General features: G+C 33.4%; 1 protein-coding gene across 3 annotated transcripts in view; it reads right to left on the reverse strand.

The window, feature by feature from the left end:
- bnl (fibroblast growth factor branchless) overlaps positions 1–25,094 on the reverse strand; it is a 239,004-nt gene that overhangs the window by 63,344 nt on the left and 150,566 nt on the right. The gene's annotated exons all lie outside the window — the stretch shown is intronic.

Consider the following 25,094-nt stretch of genomic DNA (forward strand, 5'->3'; position numbering starts at 1 on the left):
GGCTGAATAATCGACTTTTTTTCAACCGTTAATCGGCTAGTCGGCCGAAGTCATAGTCTATACTTGGTATAGATTACAAATCGATTACGACTATCGATTTCCGCAATAATTTATATCTTATTCCCTTATTAGTTTTTAATTATGTTGTAATCGAGATAAAACGATTAGTATCTAATATGATTATAGTTTATTACCAGAGATAAAGGGTAAATATAAATGAATGCGATATAACATTGTTATAATGGCAAGACATTAGTTTTGTAATAGGTCGTAAAGGAGCTTGTACACTGAATAATTTTCATGACAAGAATTTTTAAATGACAGAATTTTGTTACAAGTATACAGTTTAATTTATTTGTTGTTTGTTTTTATTAAGTAAGGGAGGGCAAATCTTTTACCTATCTTCTACTAAAAGATTTTTTACTTCAAGTCGTGCGTGTAACAAATTTGGGTATTTTTTGGTTTTTAAAAAAAGACTACTTCTGAACTTAGAATAGCTCTTGTGTTGCGGGGATTTTTAGAAACGAGAGAGTATTACTGAATACCTACCTTAATCTGTATCAATATTATAAATCCGAAAGTTACACTTTCACGGTAAAACTGCCAAACCGATTTTGATAAAATTTTGCACGGAAATTGGTTAAGACCCTGATCAAACAATAGGCTACTCATTCATAAAAAATCAGCCCAAAATCTCTTTTAAATCGTAAAAATCAATCCATAATGTTGTTCAACCATTGCGATTATTATTGTTTAGTGTAAAACATCACTAAGTTTATAGTATTGTACGCTTTCATTAGGATACAATTAGAAACTAGGTTCGTGATTCCATTTACGTAGAGGAAACAGTTAGGATTGAGTGTAGTGTAGTAAATATCGATGTTTAACTGTCGCGCCTGTAGTTTGTCGCACTTTATCGGATATTACTGTCTTATGTTTGAGTAAAGCGTGTTTTGTATGTTGTTGATGTTTTTCATTGATATTTCTTTATAAAGTATTGAAATTAAAAATAATTGCGCAATTTTTTTTTTGTGGTAATTACGATCAATTGAGTTCTTCTACTTAAAAGACAGGAATATTTGTAAATAAATAAATGATTAAAAATACAGGCCACAAGACGTGGAAATTTAAAAAAAAACTCACAGAAAATAAAACACGAATTTTATACCCTGTATTTTCAAAAATAATTCATCTCAATCGGTTATTTACAAATTGGTTTAGTATTGAAAAATTACAGTCATACAGAACGAATGGACACACCTCTTTTCGATTTAATATTACTATTATATCAAGTATTTTCTTTAATTCCAATAGTAGTGGTCTAAATAAGGAAGGGCACGCACAATCGGCAAAGAATTTGAACACGCACTCATAATTAAGTGCTACACGGCGGAGGTCTGCAGGATGTGAGTGCGGAAATTAACGCCGGGATTACTATGATGATATAATAACTCACTCATTCGGGATTACTATAATGATATAATAACTCATTCATTCATTCACTCATTCATTCATTCGCTAGTCGACTAAGTAGTCTGTATACAGTGAGTGAGGTATGAATGAAAATGTTTTAATGAATGGTTGTTGTAAATTTCTTGATAGAATATGGGAGTGTTTGAAGTAAATTGAACTTAGTAGTAAGTATTTAAGGTGTTAAAATTACTTACTTATAACTGAAAAACATATTTGATCGACTATGTAATGCGATTGTAAAATTTACCAGTTTTGATCCCGGATCGGATAATTATTATTGGTTTTTTGTTTATGTAAATATCATTAATCATTAGCCGTTGTAAACGACGGAACATCGGCAAAGCTTTTTTAACATATCCAACTAAACGTAAAAGAGCTTTTAAAGCTTGTTCCTGGATAAATATCATGTCAATAATGCAATAGTTCCGATTCGAACTTACGACCGGTACGAATCATTGCTAAATATATGTAACAACCTAATGAAAACCCGGCTAGTCCAGTTAGGATGTAGTTTGTAGTAACAGGCAGCTTTCTCCTGATAACTAGGAATATGTAACACACATCGTCACAATAAATCTAAACGGGTTGCTGGTAAGGGGACAGTTCAATGCTAAGATACACGTTAATAACATCAAACTAGTGTTATTCGGGCGTGGTTTGTATTGTCATGTAAAAGACAATGATTTGTTAAAGGGAAAACTAAAGGGCCCATAGCCAGTTGCATACAGCGATCGGCAAAATATCTGCGGGTTAAGTAAACCCTCACGCGGTCTTCCAATAGATGGGTGCCGAACTCGATGTTTCCGTGCTTTAGAGGGCACGTACAAAGTTGGTCCTGGTTGTTGTTAATTAAGATAACGGTCGTTAAGCATTTGCAAACAAATTGAACACCTTTGACACTACCATTAAACATACGACAAAAATGCAAATCTTTGGATAGATGTTAGACACTCAATCGCGCTAAAACTACTTAACGTCAAACAAAGTCGATTATGTATCGACTTTCGGTCGGTTTATAATCTCAATTAATACATGGGCTACTTTTTACCCTTTTTCCTCGCGAATGAAGTCGTGTTTAGACACTGGTATTAATACTACACTTCTTACAAATCTAAATACACATTTATCAACGCACAACCCAAATCACTCGACGGATCGGGCCGATATTTGGCAAGCAGGTTATGGCGTTTGCATCCGCTAACACGTGACTTTGACCTATTCTACCTTTAAGGGAATAAAAAGAGGATGAAAGTTTGTATAAAAGTCTTTTCTAAGTCACAAACCACTCGGACGAAGTCGCGGGCAAAAGCTAGCACCAATAACCGATGACAATAACAGTATAGAACTAAGCACCATAATGTCCTACCAACTTGTTCTCTAATGAACAAGCACTTACTACAATATGCTGTACATTAATTTGTTCCCGAGTACCTCTAATTAGTAGGTTAATAGCTGAGAAAGCTTGTTCGCGGTAAGTAACGGCCGCGAGGATTAGAATTAGATGCGTTAATGAACTACATCGGTGGAGTTAATTTAAATGGTCAGTGATGGAATGCGGTAGTGCTTGTAAGGAGTAATGCTTACTAGTTATGTTTGTTTTGCTTAACTAGTGAATATCGAATGATGTGACTTCAAGTTCGGTTCAGTAGCTAAGATGGTCAGTTTGTAAAAATTATGGCTGTGTCACGTGTTGTGGGTTCGAATCCTACCTAAGACAAATATGGGTCAATTGTGTTGATTAGGTCAATTGTCATATGTGATGAATACGAGTATTCTGTTTTGATTTTGGATCAGTAAGAATTTTGTATGTGTAATATCACACGTATTATTTTTACAATCAGTTAGTATGTGAGACGAAAGCTGCGACAGTTGGATGTTATTAAAAATTAAATCGACAAACTGCGACGAATCTTATTTCCCGTATAGATCGTAAAGCTGTAGGAAAGTGCAAGTCGCAAAATGAGATAAAAAGTAGAATAAGATTTATGGTGTTTAGGTCTTATTTTTGTGTGAGAGATCCCATTTTAAATCGGTTTTCAAGCAAATTAATCTGCGTTAAAATATTTTCTGAAATATACGATTTTTGAAGTATAGTTGTAATGCCTATTTTACTGTTAGATTACGTGTACTGCAGTTCTGCACCCATTTAGTCTTTTAGCAAATCCTAGATCGATTCGTAAGCTGAATTGAGTAGTTAAATTATGTAATCTAGGATCTATGTGGGCAGCCCGTAATGATCAAGCCCGTTGGAGATCAGAGATATGATGTAGCATTAGCATAGAGAAACTACTCAAACTACCGATATTTACTGAACAAAATGTTGCAAACATATTTGTAAGTCACTTAGTAGGTAATCAAACAGCTTTCTCGGATTCGTAAAAAAAATTATTTGAGGTGTAAATGTTATACGGAAATATAAAGGTGTTTTATTGTTTAAGATTTATATCCTTTAAGGTGTAGTTAGAGTGTTTTGAAGTAGCAAAATTTTTCGCCATTTTTAGTACTGGACCCATGTATAAAGGGTGAGTCTAATGCCGAATCTTGGGTATTTATCTGATCTCTGGATAGTTCCGGATAGATTTTCCAGGTAAAAGGTACCCCACTACGAGTTGTTTGTTGTTGAATTTAAAAGTGTAGTTTATGAAAACTTGAACTATTAAACGTAAACTTAGACTGAAATAATACACGAACTAAAAGCGATATATTTAAAATAACGGATAGTTTTAATGAACAGGCTCACAAAGGTTAATGATCACCGTGTTGATTGTTCAGTTAAGAGCTAGTAATTCCATTCATTATGTTATTTGCCTTTATAGAAATGCCTTGAGAACAACGGGATCTTCGAGATCTGGACTAAGTTAAGATTGCAGAGGTTAAAATATGACTCGATTTTAACTTAAATTGGTGTAGAAAACATCGTGATGAAACTTTGCATGCCTAAAAGTTCTTTAACACATTTTTTAGGTGGCAAATTCCCCAACTAGGGCCAGCGTGGTGAACTCAAGCGCTAAGCACATGCCCAGAGGAGACCCTTGCCCAGCAATGGGTCAGTAATAGGACTTCTTTTTTTTTCTTTCGTCAAGTTTCGTCGTATGGTTAGTGGTCAACCTAGTGTCAAAGTTGTTCGAGTCCCACTAGGCGGTCACCCATCTATCAAATAACCGCGCCAAGGTTTACTTAACCCACAGATCGTTTACCGACCGGGGAGCGCAACTGGCTACGGACGACTCAAAAAATACAGTAAAAAATTTTACTATGCGAAAGTGGAAAAGGTATTTTCAAAGAGGATAACATTTCTTACTAGTGAAGTATTGACACTTTGTCAATTCGAACTTAAGGCTCTATAACATTAATAAACAATCGTAACTGACACTATAATATTCTCTGTAGATGTCGCTTTCTACGCTCGCCGTAGTAAATTAAACACAGTCGATATCTTAAATGGCGGTACAATTAAATTGCACTGAATAGTAAAATAATTGTATTAGTTGACTAGCTAATACACGTGGGTTTGTTTAGCAGTTCCCGTGGGAAAGTCCTTTGTAACCTTTTACTAAACTTTAGTATAAAGGGTGATTTTCCTACGAGTATTTTGATATAGTTGCTGTCTCGGATATAAAGCTATGCGATGTCGAAAGTCTTATTAAGATTAGTTGTTCTGGAGATAAGGCTGAACCTACAGGCAGAAAGAAAAAGGGTAACAATATCTTTAAAACCTAAAGATGCTTTTACAAAAAAAGGTTTTTTGAAAAGATTTCCTTAATTGCAATAGGGGCTCCCCGTTTTTGTGATGACTTTGAATATTGCTGTAAATATACTCAACCCACTAAAACCAGACATTGATAAACGCTTACCAAGATCCAACAAATAATTTTCCCATTTCCAAAAATTTCAACTTTATATAAAACGTTCATGTTACAAATGCTGCCATCAATCAATTTTGAAAATGATAGCGCCGAGCACCGAACCTGTTAGCAGATAAACTTCCGCGAACAGCAGCGCATGCAAACTGAACATTAGCGGCCGATGGGGCCATTAAGCAAGCGATTAATTAAATTATTTCGAAGAACTTTGAAGAGATTTATTTCAATTGAAATTGTTTATTAGTTAGGCTTAATAGTCTTGTTCGACGATTTCCATTGATGAGTGTCAATGATGTGAGCTTTTATTCATGTTCGTTTGTAGAGCAATGGTTGCAGACACGCTATTGTACTGTATTAAATTTTCTAGGTAAGGTTTCTTTCTAGATGGCACACGCTATATGTACATACATTTTGTGTGTGATATGTAAACACTACTTTTGGATTAGACAAGCAATTTATGAATAAAGATTGGATGGATCCCTCACGGTATATAAGATGGCTAGAATGGGAATAGTATACAGTCTTCTAATTGAATATTATATAGTTATATCTTAGTGAAATGTTTATTAAAAATGTTGAAATATTCCCTCGAATTATTGTGAACTGTATGTAGTGTTACAAGACTAAAGAGACTGATAAAAATAAATATGTTTTATTACGTCTGCTGTTATAATAGATGAGCCCTAACTTCACTCACAAGTACCCAATATATTTCGTTTTAAGTACGTATATAATATATCACTGTTCACGAAATATACTTTACTTGACGCACATTTCCTTTGAACAGAATTAAAAATAATATAATTTTATATTAAATTGAAACATTATAATTTAGATTTATAAAAATTCGAATAATACACGAACTGTCTTGTTACTTTAATACACGAACTGTCATGTAACAATTTGTTAGTGGTTGGTATAAAAAACCAACAAAATGGCTTATTAACAGATCAATAATATGTCCCTTAAGAATTCGTTTGTACTTGGCTATGAGCCACGAAATGACAGATTATATAATGACAAGGGACACCGATTATACCGACAGATGGCGTGACACTTATTTGTCAAAACGTTTAATTTAGAACACGTTAATAAGATGCGATTTATCAGATAAGTCGCTGATGAAGATATTATATGGGCCTGTTATACTCTTACCTTCTTATTCATAAAAGTATACGAAGTTATGAAAGGCTTATAAAGAGTTTTGTTTCTTTCACTAGTTAGCGATATGAAAAAGAGAAAACATATTTTAGTATCAAACTTCAGGCTACTCTTTTGAGCTATTGACAGCATGTCAATAGAATTTAGAAAAACCTTATAGCACTTTAGTAACCACCAATATATGCGATTGGACATTGTCATCTCCATATATAAGTTTAGTTTAAAAATAACTAGACAATGACTAGTATGCCAAAACATGAAGACACCAGAGAAACGAATGAGTCATATTTGACTAACTATTTAAAAATAGTATTTACTCACTGACTAACGATTCTTGCCTTTACTACACGATAATACGATAGCATGTGTCAGTTTATATATCCTGTAGAATTTAGACTTTTTTAATATTATCCGACACTTTAACTGCCTCTGTAGTAGTCTAGGCGATATTGTATACGACTGTCGGTCATGAAGTCTCGGGTTCGACTCTTGGGTTGGTTAAATATTTTGGAATTTTTTAATTTTCATTAGAACCTTTCTCAAAAATAGCTCGGAATTAGGTATCGTAGCCTTTTAATGGAAATAGTCTCGCCCCCTATTATATGGGATTAAATTATGACTCCTTCCGGGTATAACCAGCATTTTTTAACGCATTTTCTTCTAAACAATTTCTGAGTAAGTGTGGAAAAGAGTGTGGAAAAGAGAGAAACTTTATACAGTTAATGAAATCTTAAAAAAAATTAAACTGCTCTTTTACTAGACTACGTTAACAATATATTGGTAGTTGATTAACACAACAACTTGCAGAACAAATGTCGCAATTCCGTCTGACAATTTATAACAAACCAATTGTAAATGAATTACTATAGCGATAATAGCCCAACGTTTGTTCAAAGAACATAAATAATATTAGCAATAACTAATTATTCAGAAATCAGCGGTCCCATGTAGGGTTGCTAGATACAGGCTGATCATTTCCTGGACATTTTTAATGCCACGAACATAATTTCGTGGACATGCTAAGTAGGAATGACCAAAAGAAAGGTTCTTAGTTTCACTTTTGCAGATGTAGTATCGTAAATTTGTAAAAAAACTAGCCTTACTTCATTTATGGGCAGGTAAGTAAAATTACTGGATACGGGACAACACGTAAAATTCCGGGCGATCCCGAAAATCCCGAAAATCTCGGGCAATCCCGAAAATCCCGGCCATCTGGCAACCCTAATCCCATGGGAGCGTTGGCGTAATTGGCGTAAAGAATTGCGTAATATCTCCTGTTGGTGAGATTTATAATTACGTGATACTGTCCGATAGACTGATATATTGTAGGCAAATACTAAATACCTCATGAATATTTGTAATGAAAATGGAAAGTAGGAATTTAAATTGTCATATTACACAGCCTCTTTTTTCCATTAGGATTTTTTTGGGAAATAATGCACAAAGTTACTTGTAATATTATTGTAGTGCAATTTACAATGTTATTCATGAACAACCAACGAACATAAACCCTGAAATGTTTCTTCTGGGAATCAAACCCGCGACACTCCTATGGTGCCGTATTGGCAATATGTTACGTGGTTATATTTATTAAAAATAAAGATATATTTATTGATTAATTATAATAAATTGTATAGATTTTCAACATTTGTATAACAAAAAAGTTCAGTATTTTTTTTGTTAAATTAATCTATTGAAATAAAAAACCTTATTATGTTATATTTTTTATTTGTTTTCCATCTCCCGCTTGTTTCCTGGCCCAACACTTAACTTGATTGAGACCGATACCATTTTGGTAGTCGTAAAGGGTTAAAATTGATGCGGCTCTTTTGTCCGAAGTTGACCGATCTCAACCGAATTCTGCCGAAGCGCAATTAACGCTTATACGGACGTAAAGTTAACTTTCGGGAATGAAGTTATCAAATCGATTAAATGGTATTTTAATTATTTTATGCTGATGATTTTTTAATAAAATGGCGCCTGATTTTTAAAATTAATTTCCATTGGCGTACATGGTAAAAGCGAAATTGAATTAAATAATGTAAATCATTCCTAGACAAACAAAAAGCTTCTCTTATTATATTTTTGTTGATGCTATCTCTGAATACAGCTATGGAAGACACCTGTTGATACGTTGCCATGGCAACGATTTATTTACTATCCAACAGGATAAACAAGAGACTACTCCGGTGTCACCTATTCTGTTGCGCAATTCCCCACAGTCGGTACTATCGAGTCCCAAGAGTTTTATAATTAAAATGTACCTACTGCAAAAATAGTTTCTTCGACGTTCGCTAGAGGCGCTGATCAGATTGTCATACAATTTTTTTTTATAGTTAGCCGGTTTTCGCCGGTCGATAGTGGCTGATAATCGAGCTACTGATCATATCGATCAACCTATCAGTCGGGCTATCACGTATTTCAATTTGAAAGCCACTATGCGGTACATTGTTTTCTCCCTTAGATTATAGTGACTAACACGTTATGTCAAGGCAGCAATGTACTAAATAGTGACCATCAATTTGACGTAAACTAGCTGTCATCCAAGATACGTGATGAGCCCGCAGGTCATAACTCAGTTCCTCCATATTTCCATCATTTTATAGCTAGAGTGACATAAACCATTAGTTCTAAATAATAAATCAAGGCGTTCACTTGAAATAAGATAAAATATTACACGAACTGGACAATAATTCAGTTGATTCTTCAAAGATGAAGCTTTTGTACAATTTTATAGTAAAATCCTTTAGAAGTATGTGTGTATGTAGATATGTTTGTATTCTTTAGGATTTGATTTATATATCTTACTACTTACAGTTTTACTGCTTATTCCATACTTACCTGTAACAAAAAGTATTATAAATATAACAAAAAAAGAAACATTATTAATTTTAGCATGCAATCCGTGGTTTCAATTCTGTAAAAACATTTTATAAGATAAAAGAAACAACAATACATTACTAAAAACTGTAGCATAACTCCTGCTTTGGGTAGTACACCTATAATGGTAGTTGTAAGCATATGCGTATCTTATGAATTTTGAATTTGACTTTTGACCTCTCGAAACAGACACTTAGGCACACTAGTGTATTGTAAAAGGAAGCCGATTTCGAATTTAAGCCCCCTTTTCCTCAACCAAATTTGTAAATCTGCTATTTTCTTTTTTTTTGTATTTGACCACACCAAGAAAACTATACATTTGTTAGTTATTGTCGTTGTTTAAGCCGCGCGACGGCTTTTAACTTTGGCTTTACTTCTTCTTATTTTAAAACGGTTAGAAAAGTCATACATAAGAATTAATTCCGTCATTTGTATAACGGACAAAAAATCATGCATCTTTAAACCACCAATAGTATTGTTGTTTTAAAACAATACCAAAAACCAATTTGCATACCACATCATTTCATTTCATTTTATCTATATCAGAGCGACGTTACCCGGTTTAATCTGTCTGTCTGTCTGTCTGTCTATCCTTCAAAATAGATGTGTCGCGAATGATAAATTGTCTAGCATAGCAATAGAACAATGATGATAGGATATCTGTCGATCTATCATAGGCTTTGGTGATTGATTTAATGACTAACAATGACAAGTGGTTTGATTTATTATGAGAATAGTTTAGCTGAATTAGTCTAAATAGTTTAAACTAAATACTATATAATTTGTTGATAATGTTTGCTGGAATTATTTGTTACTGTCTTGTGAAAAGCTATTAGATGATTATCTCACTTTAGGAACAAAAATAACAAATTGATCATACATTATAGCATGTCTGTACAGACTCAAAGTTAAACTGTGTGTGTATTTAAAGACTGGGTTTGTAAATGACTTAAGTTAACTTTCCGAAGTCACATATAGTCCTATGACAATGTCTAAATAAAATAGGAATAATACAACGGGGGCATTGTTTGAAATACGCAGGTTCATAATACTATAATGCGAAAAGACTTTTTCCTCGACCTAATATTTACAAGTATATATGTATGTTTATCAGTTATTTGGTTACTACATTACAAGCTCTGCTTAGTTTGGAATCAAACGACTGTGTGTGAGATGGCAATAATATTTATTTAATTATTGATCGCCCGATTAGTAGATCAATCAACCGAGTGTCCTCTGAATAGAACGATTTGACAACAGTCACATGAGCTAAAGGTATACAGCTCAACGTAAAACGAAAATCGATTTTTAAAACTTTTTCATATGAAAATTTGCTAACAGTGGTTTGCCCTTCCGATATTCTGCTTCAGACGTGTTATGATCAAACTAATATATTCGCGCCATAATATATTATTCATAAAATAAATTGAATTAATCTAGTCATCCATCTTAATTGTTATATTTATATATAATTCTATTATTCACAATAGTATGACAAATACTCGTGATCAACAAAACACAGATAAATCTCAACAATCAAAGAAATCCTTATAGAATCGGCATAAACAATGTTTCATATTTGCTTATCCGCCTCCATCGGCCATTTGCAATTCATAATTAAGGAATTTCTTATAATTTATTACAATCCGATGTCGCTTACATCAATTTATTGATGTTTGCAAATTTTATGCGACAATTAGTGTTGAAGTACACGAGTTTATTTGCGCTGTTGAAGCTGTGATACGTAGTAAACTAATATAAAATATAATCTCTCACATATTTCTATGTTTCAATATGATGTTTTTGAAGAAGACTAATGCTAGAGTAATACAAGCTTTCGCCCACGACTTTTAAAAATATTCTAAAGGTAAAAGTCCTGTCTTTTTTACTCTAAGTTACTCTAAGTTCAACTATCTGTTTATCCAATTTCATTAAAAAACCGTTCAATAGTATTTGCGTCCTATATCCTACCAAAATTTCGCACTTAAAATATTAGTAGGATGATAAAGCTTAAAACATTCTCAGTTTGTTTGAATGCGCCAATCTCTAAAACTGCTCAGTCAGTTTTGAAAAAAGTTTTGTTGTAGAACTTCTCATATTATAAGGAAAAGCATAACTATGTTATTTTATATCAAGCTACATATAGGAGTCGATCACAAATAAACACAAGTCAAACTACTGGGCGTAGTTAAATGTCTATTATTATGTTCAATAATTCCATGTTTCTGCCGCCTGATTCAAAAGGCACTTAAGCATTCACGCGAATAATTATTTATATTAAAATGAGCACAAATACGGAAGCATTATTGTCATTGATACACGCTAACATGATTAATAAAGGCAATTAAGTTGTTGCATACAAATCGCAAGCGACGTCGCGTAGGTGTTTAAACGACGGCGCCGTATATGCAAAAAGGTTTAACATGCATTTATAATAATATGTACTAAGTTATATCCGCGGTTCTTCACGTGTTTATTATATTATAGTGAATATATTTACAAGTAGATGTAACTTTACATGCCTGATGCCCGGTTTCTGAGTATATTTAGCGGTAGTTAATCTATTCAATATAATTTTTTATATGAGTTTATACGTTACTGAATAGACAAATTACCTCTAAATGTACCTCAGAAACAGAGAGTAAGAGTTCTTTAAAACAGTTCCTGAAGGTGTGAAGACCCGTACTCGGCCTGAGCGACTTAAGGACTTAAGGCCTAATCTCTATAAAACAGTTTTTAGGGGATCTTTAGACCTGCAACTGGTCATCTTCGTTGATTAGAGGCCTCTTTCTTAAAGATCTTGAAAGGATGCAAAGTCTCCAACCCCTACTAGGCCAGCATGGTAAACTTAAGGCCTAACTCCTCCCTAATTTCGAAAGGAGACCACTGCCCAAAAGTAATAGGTACGTATTGGGCTGAATTTCTTATCGGCCCTGATCCAAAGGGGACCATTACCATTTTTATATAAAGTCTCTACCCAAGACCTATCATGCTACCATAAAAAGTTTCTCACTTCACCCGTTTTAACATAAAAGGAGGACAAACAAACATATTCTCCTTCATAATATTAGTATATTTTACTCTAACATAACTATTTACATCATAATAATAGGTACTAAGTACTAAATAACCCTATGTATAATGAGTTATATCTAAATATGGGAGGGGATTATGGTTTTTGTTAAGTGTCGTTAAGTATAGGTTTCATAGGACCATTTGTGTGGTCCTTATAAATAGCCTAGGTAAATAATAAGGTATGTGTAATGTTAGGTTTTACAATATTTAAATCACCTTTGCGGAGTAAAGAGGCCATTTATTTAATTCTTTGGTATTTACTTATGCTTGTTATTCACATTAGTTATTTTATAATAAGGCTAAAAAGTTTTTTGTTTGTTTGAACGCACAAATCTGTAGGTACGTTTATAAGGGACGCGATGTGGTGTCTAGCAGTTCGCAGGGAGTTTTAAAAACATAGTACCATATCAGCAATATATGGATGAATTTTTGGAACAACAAACAAAGTTTGTGTTCGGAAAGGTACTTCACTGTATCTTTTTAAGGAGGACCACGCCTAAAGCTGACTAGAAAAAGGTGTTTTTGTAACAATCTCTAACGCTTTTTTTCTTTTGCGATTAATGCTTGACTGGCAAACCTTGTCCCGAATACGTAGTCAAATTGTTTACTAGTTTTAAAACAGATAATCTGATCTTCAAATATCTTACTATCATGACAGTGACTAGATAAAAATAGTGGGAAGTGTTATTTTGGAACAAAGCACGAGTTTTGTTGACATTCTCCCCGAAGGTATTGTGACTAATGCAGCGTGTATTGTATTACAAAGAGCTCTACGGGGGACCTAAGGGGAATGCTACAACAATGTTACACTGTAAAAATACGCTACTATTAGTCAAAGTCTTGAATTTCACAAATAAACGCCATTTTAAAGTTGTGATAATACGTTAAAACGAAACACTACCACAGACCATTTTAAGAATAAAAACACAAGTTTGAACTTGGAATGAGAACAGAATTAGTCGAATTTAGACAACACTATTACCACAGACAATAATTGACAGCTGTCACAAAAAAGTGACGTTCGGAAACTAAAAAGGAGAATTTAATAAATTATATTAATTTAAAAATAAACAGATAACGAGTTTTAAAACTTGTATTGACACATGGAAAGGAAAAAAAGACGTTGCGTGTATTCGCATAAGGAAATGAGGCATCCCGCGGAATCGAACGGAACAAGTCGGCTTAATTGCACCGATTGATTGGCACCGAACCATCTTGATAAAGTTGAATATTCCAATGTCTTTTTGTTGGGACATCCATTACGGAAACATCTTCTAATTACTGAGGACTCAGTTGAATGACAAGTTTTGCATTAGAAATAGTGACTTTAGTACAAGCAACATATTCATAGCAATTTATTTAACTTGACATAATTATATAGACTACAAAAATAAAGGTTACATACATATACCTAAGTTATAATTTTAAAAGCTAATCGAAATATCTTTAGATAGAGACCTCATATTTTAAATTTTGGCAACGGAAACAAGACTCAAAATTCAGACTTAAATAAAATAACGAAATAGTCCTCAAATAAACAAATTATAACATCGACAATACCTAAACAGAAATCACTAAGTGAAAGTTTCCTCACTAAAATATCAAACTACAAACTAAAGCCAGGAAACGTGACCGATTAATTAGCATTGTAATAATATAACAGAAACAAATTAACCAATAACAATTGAGAATAACTGCGGTATTCAAACAAACAGTTATTAAGTGGGCCGTCTATTTCAGGTGCATTTGCGCAACTATCGAGTGTCGCATCGCGTACTTATTGATGCAAAAACTTTATTATTTTCATCCCTATATTGTCTTAATATTTATTTTATAGTATTGTGAGTGGAGAATCTAGCTTCAAAGTTGTTCAAGCCGCCCGAAGGACCTTTGGCGTGGCTTTACGACTGTTAACTAATGTATCCCTATTACCTAGTATTCCCTGTTGTATCCCTTGCCAAATCACTGGCAAAACTAACAACAGTCGGGACCGAATTTCAAAGTACCCTCCGAAGCACGGAGACGCTCAGTTCAAATACCACTATTTGGTTACCCATCAAAAGAATGGGTGTGCCAAGGATGTTTTAACCATAGATCGTTCACCGACCACTAAGAACAGCTGGCTATGAGCGCCTTGTCCTGTTATTCCCAAGGAAGGTGGATCACAAGGCGGGTTGACGTCAGACAGGCAGTTTTAAAACATCAGCCAAATTCTTTTTAAGGCATTTTTTTGAGAGAAACCTTAGATGCAAAAGAGCAAAAAAACGGATGTATTCGGTCTTCTATGCCTATTACCATATTGAACAAATGAAAAGGGTATCCAGTTTATAACCTAGATTAAGTTTGATACATTTTACCTTAAAAAATCTTTTCAAATCAACAAAGTCGCGAGCTAGTTACAAATAATTAATTTCCACGCGATAGTTACCCATATACTACTCAATCTGCATATAAGACTAAAGTGATCTACTAACCATGTATATGGCTACTTGGCGTCAAAACGTGTTAAAGACACGATAATTGAACGGTTATTAATGCACGTACCGCCAAGCTAATGTTCCATGACCATATACAGCGCGAATGTCAATCAATCAAAGTTCTAGTGGATAGGGAAGGTTTTCGGTAAGGTTGGGTTTTTGCGGTCAAGTTCGTTTAGGTCTTATATTTTCTTTTAGAAGTAAAAGTACAATGAAATGTAAAGAAAACTAAAACAGGTGTCTACTATCATATATGTATGTTACTAATCGAAAACCTTTTAAATTCTAGAGAGGTAATAAAGAACTTCATCTTCTTATTTCATCGACCGATAGAGCTCAAGACCTCGACCTCGACCAAGGCTCAAGCTTAGATATTTACTAAAAAAATCTTTGTATGTATGTGCATATGTGTGATAGCCGAATGCTATACTTACGCGTGTCGCAAATGAAACGGATTTTCGAAGCTACTTGTTTTATAAAAACGATTTCAACAGCAAAAGAAAACATGAAGAATATTATGAATTTCTGATAGTTCAATCAGAGCCCACGACACCTTAAAAAAATTCTAACCGCTTCACAAACTTCGCTGCAATCGACAAGGCAGTAAACCTACTATGTATTTTGTACCGATGCAGTTGTGTACTATTTCCAATGTAGCCAGTCCCATGATTAAACCTAAGGGTTCCTCATACCCTCAGGCCTTACCTCCAAGGTGTAAAGACGCTATTTACACACCACGGCGCCAGCACCCAGTCTATATAATTGGTATATGATTATAAACAAGTGTCGCAACTAATGTTCTATCCAAATAGAGTACATAGGTGCGATTATACTAAGCGGGGCTATTAATAACACCTAGTTATCGTTACGTTCTTATAACGAAATAGGTAACTTTGATTTTATTCTACTATTTTATAAAAGAAGAAACTCTTTTGTTCTAAGCGTTGGTTTTGAAGAATAATCCTACTATCCTATTAATAAATGAGAAAATTTGTGAGAATGAATGTATGTCTGTATGTATGTATGGATGTTCGTTACTCTTTCACGCAAATACACCTAAACCGATTACGATGAAATTTGGTATATAGGTAGCTAAAGACCCAGAATAACACATAGACTATGTTGCTATGTTCCTAATAGTTCTTTAGGGAATGGAAACCTTCTCGTTATAAGGCAATAGTCTCGCCCCTATTACATGAGACTTAAAACTGTATGTATTTAGTGACACCTAAGCCCACACACTTGGCATAATAAAAATATGCTTAATATAAGAGTGATTCGTGTTCATGCATTTACATATAGCAAGTCAAAGGTCCCGTGAAAGGTCACATTGCGATAGACCACCGAGTCACTACGATTTACTTAACGTTTCAGAAACGCTTTATAAGGCGTTGATGCAAATAACATTAAGATTTAGTAGACATTAGATACTAATGTCGTGAGATTTCCTATTTTGAAGATTAGTTTCATCACCACCGGTTACAAATATTAAATTAAGGTTTAGTTATTTTTTCAGCAGTGATAGTTGAGTGGTATAAGTTGGTACCCCTCCCTCATTACGGGAGGAGACCCTTGCCCAGCAGTGGGTTAATGCATGAATAGGTTTTTTTTTTATATTTGATGCAATTACATACGGTCGGTACGCTGCAACCACAGTGAATAGGGGTAGTGTGCTCTGTTCCCATACGGTAAAATTATTTGTGTGTTTCGGTCTCTGATTTTACTAGACGTCTGTTGCTTGTATTTTTGAAAAAGCGGCACATGTTAAAAAAAATAATGAGTTAAACATTATTTTTAAAATGGCCCTGAAATTAATTCACTCAAAATCAACTATCTGAAATTAATTCATCAAATTTATTTTATTTAATTATAACATTAAATAAATATGAAAAAAAAAAGTTCTTTAAATAAACTTATATACTATTCGAGACTCACAAAAAATTTGATTCACACGATTAAAAATCCTTATCTATTATTATGATCTGTCTGACAAAAAGATTATACATTAATCCTAATGGGAACCTAATAAACTAATTGCTGACAAGGATTAATTCTAGTTTAAATTATACAAAACATTTGATCTGTGAGCTGTAAAAAGTCTGAGAATTGCTGTAACACATAGTATTATTAATTGAGCTTAAATTCTGTATATTCACATATTCATTTAACTTGATAGGCCAAGCTATATTATTATAAAGGTCACAAAATTTACTTACTTGGCGATATAAAGGTCTAGAATGTTTTTTCGCGATTTTCCTACTATCTATAAACAGTATCTATTTTACTGAGGTGTAAAGTAGGTCTCTATTGATCAAAAATAATTTAAAAAATTAAGTATAGTGTTTTTTTTAAATAATATTTCTTTTTTTGGAAATATTCGTAGGTGTAGATAAATATAAATAATTTATTAGTTGCAACATATTTGTAACATCTATAATATCTGTAAAGTTAGAATTAATCTTTACAATAGGTGTTTTAACTGTAAATAAAAATAACACTATTCATTCAAATCTCTGCCTAACCTATCCATATCTATATTAATATTATAAAGCTGAAGAATTTGTTTGTTTGTTTGTTTGTTTGAACGCGCTAATCTCAGGAACTACTGGTCCGATTTGAAAAAATCTTTCAGTGTTAGATAGCCCATTTATCGAAGAAGGTTATAGGCTATATATCTTCACGCTACAACCAATAGGAGCAGAGTACCAGTAAAAAATGTTACAAAATGGGGAAAATCATGACCTATTTATTCTCTTTTATGTGACGCAAGCGAAGTTGCGCGGGTCAGCTAGTTTAAAGAATATAGGGCGTGAAACTGCCAGTTTTTCTTGTTTATCTACTAATAATAAATGTAGCAATGTTTTTTGGTCTGTCAGGTAATTAGCAGTTGAAATAGCGAGCCATATTAGCGTATAACCAATAACCAGTTGGCATATTAATATGTACCTTGGATTGTGTTCTGGACAAAGACATGAACTTACAGCGAGAATACAAAATTATATTTGTTTAGTTTCTCAACCATTATTTATTTCATTGTACTTATATAATAATTTCATACTCGATAGTTAGAATTATAACGTGGTATTTTCAAAACAATCTGGCCGCATCAATAGATTCATTTAGAATTTAAGCTATCATTAGTATACTTTCCTTTAAAAAACAAAATTAGTAAACTTTGAATTCCGTCCTTTACAGCACAGACGGAGCTTAGCCCACCACAAACTTTTTTTTACAAAATAGGGGTATAATTATAGTTTAGAAATTGATTGTAACAATGTACTAGACTATAAAATCACTTACTAACATTTACTTTAGCCATCTTGCCTACTAGTTTTTTAAATAAAATACTGTTTTACCGCTCCCAAATACTTCACAAAAAGCACCCGCTATTTCTTATACCTTGTGCCTCATAAAGAGCGAGTAAAAAACAGCTACCAATCATAACATCTGACAGTGATCTTGCACAAGTTGCCGCCGCTACAATCAAAGCGTTACCGCTAACGTTTCAATCTCAGATTAACTATACACGACAGGTTAACTCCAGTAGAACCATATACAAATTAGATGAAGTAATATAGTGCAGAAGAAGTAAAATATGTGTTAGAGGACATTTAGTAGTGGACCTTGTACATTTATTTCATTGGTTTTTGATTGTAGAGTCATCTTAGAATACTTTAATCGAGGTAGGTTTTGTTAAGGATATCTGTGTTAAAGGGCTTTCAATTGTCAAGAAATTCATGTATATCCTAGCCGCCACCGATTGAGTATGTTTATTATTTAAATTACTTAATACTATTACTCATTTCCTACATTAAACATACTTTGGTATAACTTATCAAGTACATTGGATCTTTTATAAATAAAAATAAATTTAACCCATTACTGTCCCACTGCTGGGCAAGGGTCTCCTCCCGTAATGAGGGAGGGGTTAGGCCTTGAGTCCACCACGCTGGCCAAGTGCGGGTTGGGGACTTTGCATGCCCTCAATAAATGTATTAAACAAATTTTAGGCATGCAAGGTTTCCTCACGATGTTTTCCTTCACCGTTGGAGCATGTGATAATTATTTCTAATACACACATAACTCCGAAAAGTCATTGGTGTGTTGCCTTGGGTTCGAACCTGCGACCACTTGCGTGGGAGGTGACAACTTATACCACTCGGCTATCACTTGGAATTTTACTAGCGGAAATATGGTTGAACCCTTGTATAAGCCTAATATTTTTTAAGCGTTACATTCCTCCGAATGTCATTATTTACTCTTAAAAAATTAAATTGTATGTACAACAAATATTCTACTAAGTTATATATCACAAACTCACGATCTACTCACTGAAAGACACAACAAACTTAACCTACTAACAAATTCGTACAAAGTGAAACTTTTTGCCGATTCCCAGACATATGACCACTGCTCAGGATCATCTCGTATTATCAAATGAAATACAAGACGATTACTGAGAACACACATTTTAATTTAGTTTTTTCACGGTGATTTAGTTAAGATGGATGAACTGTTTCAGAACTTTTTAGAGTGGTCTAGTTTTGATGTTTTTCTACTAAACGAAAAAGTAAATTAATAGAGTGTTGATTGTTGAATTTTGGTACTGAATGTTGAGAAATATTTTCGGCAATTCAGTAGGTAGAGCAAGAGTTGGTGCTATTTAAAGTTTCCAGTTATGTTATTTTATTAACCTGGTTTTGTAATCTGAATACATAATTTGTCATTAGTTTATTTTATATGTAAAGTAAAAAAAAATAAGTAATTGACGTTTCCAGCCTCTTTTAGTAAATCCTATCCATTTGCTGGTTAAGGGTCTCAAAGGGAGGGGGTCAGGCCACGAATTTATACTACTGTCTGTAAACTTACTTTATAAATACACCAAACTTATTTACAATTAACAGTATAAATAATACCCAATATTGAAACAAGCTGGATTATTATCGGCCGGCATCGTGGGCGACACAGCAATAGACACATGGTTACATAATGACCATGTTCCACGGATAAGTAAACTGCCAGCTGTAATCATCCGTGAATGAGGTAGACTTTACTGTTTGTAGACTTCAGAATATGTAGCACTAGACTGTATTAACCGACTTCTAAAAGAAGGATGTTTTCAAATCGTATGTGAAGTTGTTTATGTAAATTATGTTATAACTTTTTACTGGCTGGACTAATTTGAATGGTCTTTTTTTAAAAAAGCTGGGTGCTTTCCATGTTAATTATTTCAATTTGTTACAAATTTGACGAGAAGTTTTATTTTTGTTGTTAAAATTGTATAACTTTGTGGTAATTTTTGCATTACGCGTTGAAGTCTTTTGTGTTTATGAAATTGAAGTAAAATACGTAGAAAAAAACTAACTTATAATTAAATGATCGATAGTTTAGACCTGTATTTTTTATTCAAGATTTATATAAGCCATAAATCTTGTCTGATACTGTCTAAATCAGTGTTCACCACCGTGGAGGCACAATACAGTAGTATTAAGCGATTCGCGTCGCCACCCGCGCGGCCGCGTCAAACGTCAGTGCCACGGACATACCAGTTACATTGCTTTATTTGTTTAATATCATAATGTAGATAATATATAAAGTTAACTAGTAAATGAACTGTTACTTTTTATTATAAACTTTATTTATAATTCTTCTTAGCTAAAAATACTTTTCTAAAAGTATTTAAAATTACAAATACATTTCTTAGCTAAAAGTACTTAAATTAAAGAATTAAAACCCCTTTGCTCTGCAGTGCGACAAATATTTTATGGTATGCTGCTCGAATGGGTAAAACGAATTGCCGGTCTCATTAGTATTTTACCCCACAGTGCTAGAAATCTTAGGTCATATAAAAAACTAAGCTGAATCCATGTTCCGAATAGGATAGTAAAATATTGAATATAAATTTATTATTGACAATTACTAATAATATTAATGCAAAAGTGTGAGACAATCAAATGGAAAGGTTATGGCCTATTTGTTTGTTACTCAATCAAGCTAACAAAACAACTGAAAAGATTAAAATTGGTTCCACAGTTCGTTTAAAGCCTGGAAAAACTAATAGAAAATTAGAAACTTTTTACCCTGGGAAACCTTTTTACGAACGAAGGCGAAGATATACATTAAACTATAAATCAACATGTCTAGGGAAAGTTAATCCGTAAATTTATTCGAGAAGTCTTCATCAAAGTGATTAAGTTCGCACTAAGCCGCGCTTAGACTTAGCCTGTCCGGTTGAAGCTAAGCGCTTGTAATAATATTAAGCCATTACGGAAAGGCAGTGGGTTCAATCCCGCTATAAGTAAGACGTATTTGATGTTATGATTTCCTTTCATGAGTAGTTAGATAAGTAAGAGGTTTGGTAGTAAGCCTGTTTGTGTTAGAATGAACATAATGTGTTTTTTATGAAAATATTGTAGTAGATAAATTATGTGTCGTAGAAGATAGTTAAAAGTCAATGTTAAAAAAGCCTAGTGCTTACAATGACTGACTGAAAATCACAGATTATTGTGTACATGGGTCATTCTATTCTACAGCCAAAAAAGTGTGCACTGAGTATAAAAATTAATTGCATTGCTTCTGAAGTTTCCTTGATGGTTTTTATGGCGGACATGCACCTCTAATATAATAAGCTAGACCAGAAATAAAATAAAAATATAAATAGTGTTTTAAAAAAATATATTATATGGCTTTCGTCATGTTCTGTTATCTGTGGAATTTACACTTTATTGACTTTAGACGTTATAATAAAATACAATTAGTTAACAAAACCACCTATTTTTCCATTAGTCTAGTTACAAGTATAGTCCTATTTATGGTGTGGGAAGCAAATTACATTCAGTTTATTATATTCGTCACTACACTTAATTCTATTTGTGTTACAAAATCATCATCACTTCTGTTATCAAGTAGAAATTGAAGAAGTATCGAGCAACATTCGTTTTATTCGGGTGATTTTTATAATATTGCAACACCACTCAAATGTCAGTTGCATGCCGGTTTCAAAGTGGAAAAAGTTTGATTATTTTTTTTGTGAAAAACTGTTTTGATTGGTATTTTTGTGCTGAAAAAGTTCGTACATCACATCTGTTTATGCTGTACTAAGGTAAGACATTATTATAAAGTCATGAAACTAATTACACTGTACGTATTGCAATGTTAGTTCTACAGTTAAATGCAAAAGCAAGTCTGAACTTGAACACAAAAAAAATATAGCCGCTTATATTAAAGTTCGTCATTTCTGTGATCATCACGTCTGTTATCAATGTGATCACAGATGTGACGTAAGATCACCGAAGTGACGAAATTTTAGTTTATTTATGGTTTAATGTAGTAATTTTTTTATAAATCGGTACATTAATAATTCAAACTGCTTTTGGTGATATGTATTTTAAAAAAATGTTATTAAGATTAAAGTAAAAAATTTATATTATATTTCTAAATAAAAAAAGTGTAATAACTAATTGATCCAATTAAAAATGAGAGTAGAATATTGTTTTTTTTTAAATCTTCTCTTATTTTTAATTAAATAAAAAATAACAGGCATTATTATTTCGTCTAAGTACAGTACAAGTAACTTTTTTATTTTAGCTATACCTGCAACATGGCACCGAGCATACGACAAACATCGAAAAAAGGCAACCAGTTAGAACTCAAAAAGCGTCAGAAACGTAAAGAACAAGTGAAAATGGCAATGAGACGACACCGACAGAAGTTAACAGAAGAACAGCTAGAAGAAAGAAGAAGGAAGGACAGAGAAAGATACCAACGGAAAAAGGAACAGGGAGAGGTAAAATCTATTCATGAATTTACTCCTCGTGCTCAGAAAATGATTAGGAAACAGTGGAAGCAAAGGTCCAAAAAATATCGAGACAATAAAAAAGCATTACAACGCATTCGTCAACAAACTGAAAATTTTATTGAGACTGATACTCCACCCAGCAGTCCCGTAACGTCCAACTCTAGGTCAAGAACAGAATCTGGTAGGAAAATCGCTAAAAGGAATAGAAAGTATCTAAAGCTGGAGAATAGTATATTGAAAGAAAAATTGCGTCTTTTAGAAAATAGAGTAAAAAAATATAAAATGCGTTATAACAGAGCTATTAGAAGACAAGAAAGAGGTCATGTTCCATGTAACAAGAAAAGTAGAGTAAATGAAGTGAAGCAAGAGATTATAAAATTTTTAGAAAAGGATGAATGTAGCAGATTGACAGCAGGAACCAAAGAAACGATTACAAGAAAGAAAGTTAAGAAACAAATACGCTTACTGAATGATTCACTGCTCAATTTATATGCACGATTCAAAACTACTATAAACCGTAAAATATCTTATTCTCTGTTTTGTCGCTATCGCCCTTTTTGGATAATTTCTCCCAACGCAAAACAGCGAGACACGTGTCTATGCATTCATCACGCAAACATGGAACTTATAACATCAGCATTAAAAACTGCTAACATAATTACAGAAGGTACTCCTGTAGGTCTTGTGAAAACAATCTGTTGTGAAGGAAAATTGAAAGAAGAATGTTTGCTTCGAAAGTGTAACGACTGCAGAGAAAAGAAAATTAATTTTAATCTCAATGATAATAACATTCCAATATCGTATTTTAGATGGATCACAAAGAAATTTCCAGTGTCTATAAAAGGAGCGGAAAAATTGTGTCAAAAGACCATCAAAGAAAAGGTTTTGAGTTCGAGAAGAGATTTAGTTGATCAATTGCTTTTAAAAATACCATCATTCATGAATCACTTAAATAACATTTACCATCAATACCAAGCAATCAACCATGCAAAGAGAAGGGTCGATCCAGAAACAGCGCTGTTACACATAGATTTTGCTGAAAATTATATTTGTAAATATGCTGAAGAAGTACAAGCAGTTCATTTCGGGGCATCTAAGCCTCAAATATCCCTCCATACAGCAGTTTTATACCATTCTGGAGAGGATGATTCAATAATTACTCCGTTTTGCACAATTTCTGAAAATCTTAGGCATGACCCAGTTTTTATTTGTAATCATTTGATTCCAATTTTGAATATTATTAAAACCTTACACCCTAATTTAAAGACGATGCACTTTGTAAGTGATGGACCTTCTTCTCAGTATCGTAACAAATCCATGTTCTTTCTAATGGCCAATTTTCTTGCCGTGAATTTAAATGTTCAGAATCTAATCTGGCATTATAATGAAGCTGGACATGGCAAAGGATCACCGGATGAAATCGGTGCAACAGTAAAACGAACGGCAGATCAGTCAGTAGCTAGGGGAAGGGATGTAGCAAACTTCCAACAGTTGATTCGTTGTTTGGAAGAAAATTGTAATGGTGTACAAATTATACCAATAGACGAAGATAATGTGGAAACAATAGAGAACTTATTGGCAAAAAGCTTAACACCGCCATTTAAAGGCACTCTTAATGTTCATCAAGTGACTTGGAGCAAAGACAGCCCGGGTCTTTTGCATGCACGGAAACTTAGCTGTACCGATTGTCGCCCAGAGCAAATTTGTTCTCATTATGAAATGGGTGTAATTAATACAGAACATAGTCAAATTGATCGAAATCATTCCCCTGCTACTTTCTCATCACATAACCAAATGGATCCAATCATTTCCGAAGAGCCCGGTCCATCAGGACTTGTTTCACGTACAGGAAGTGAATCTCCAGCACGCTGCCTAGATTCTGACGACGAAGATGGGATAATGCTCTCCATTCCAACAAAACGCAGTAGTAACTTCTACTTCAAATCTGGCAATAGTTCTTCTTCTGCAGACAATTCTAACGAAGAAATTAAGAAGAAACAGTTCATTGACAAGGTGTTTAATGAGGCTTCAGAGTTTACAAAAAAATGTCGTTTCTTTGATGTTTCTGCATCCGATTCTTCTGATGAAGATATATTTTAAAATGACGGAAAAAGAGTTTACAGTCTGACTAATTAATTATTATTATATACACATTTTTGTAACTAGTTAGTGATTATTCCAAGCAAATATTAAGTCTTTAAAAAGTTTTTTTAATGGATCTCAATTAAGGATATTTTTTAAGTTTGTTTTCATGGATCTCAATGTAAGGTAGCTATTTGTTAGAAGGTGACGATGTCACGAAGTCACTTCTGTGATCATATTTATAGATTTTTTTGTTGTTGTTATTGATTGAGTTCAAAAGTAATC

Source organism: Anticarsia gemmatalis, chromosome 21 (assembly GCF_050436995.1).
Source record: "Anticarsia gemmatalis isolate Benzon Research Colony breed Stoneville strain chromosome 21, ilAntGemm2 primary, whole genome shotgun sequence".
NCBI lineage: Eukaryota > Metazoa > Arthropoda > Insecta > Lepidoptera > Erebidae > Anticarsia > Anticarsia gemmatalis.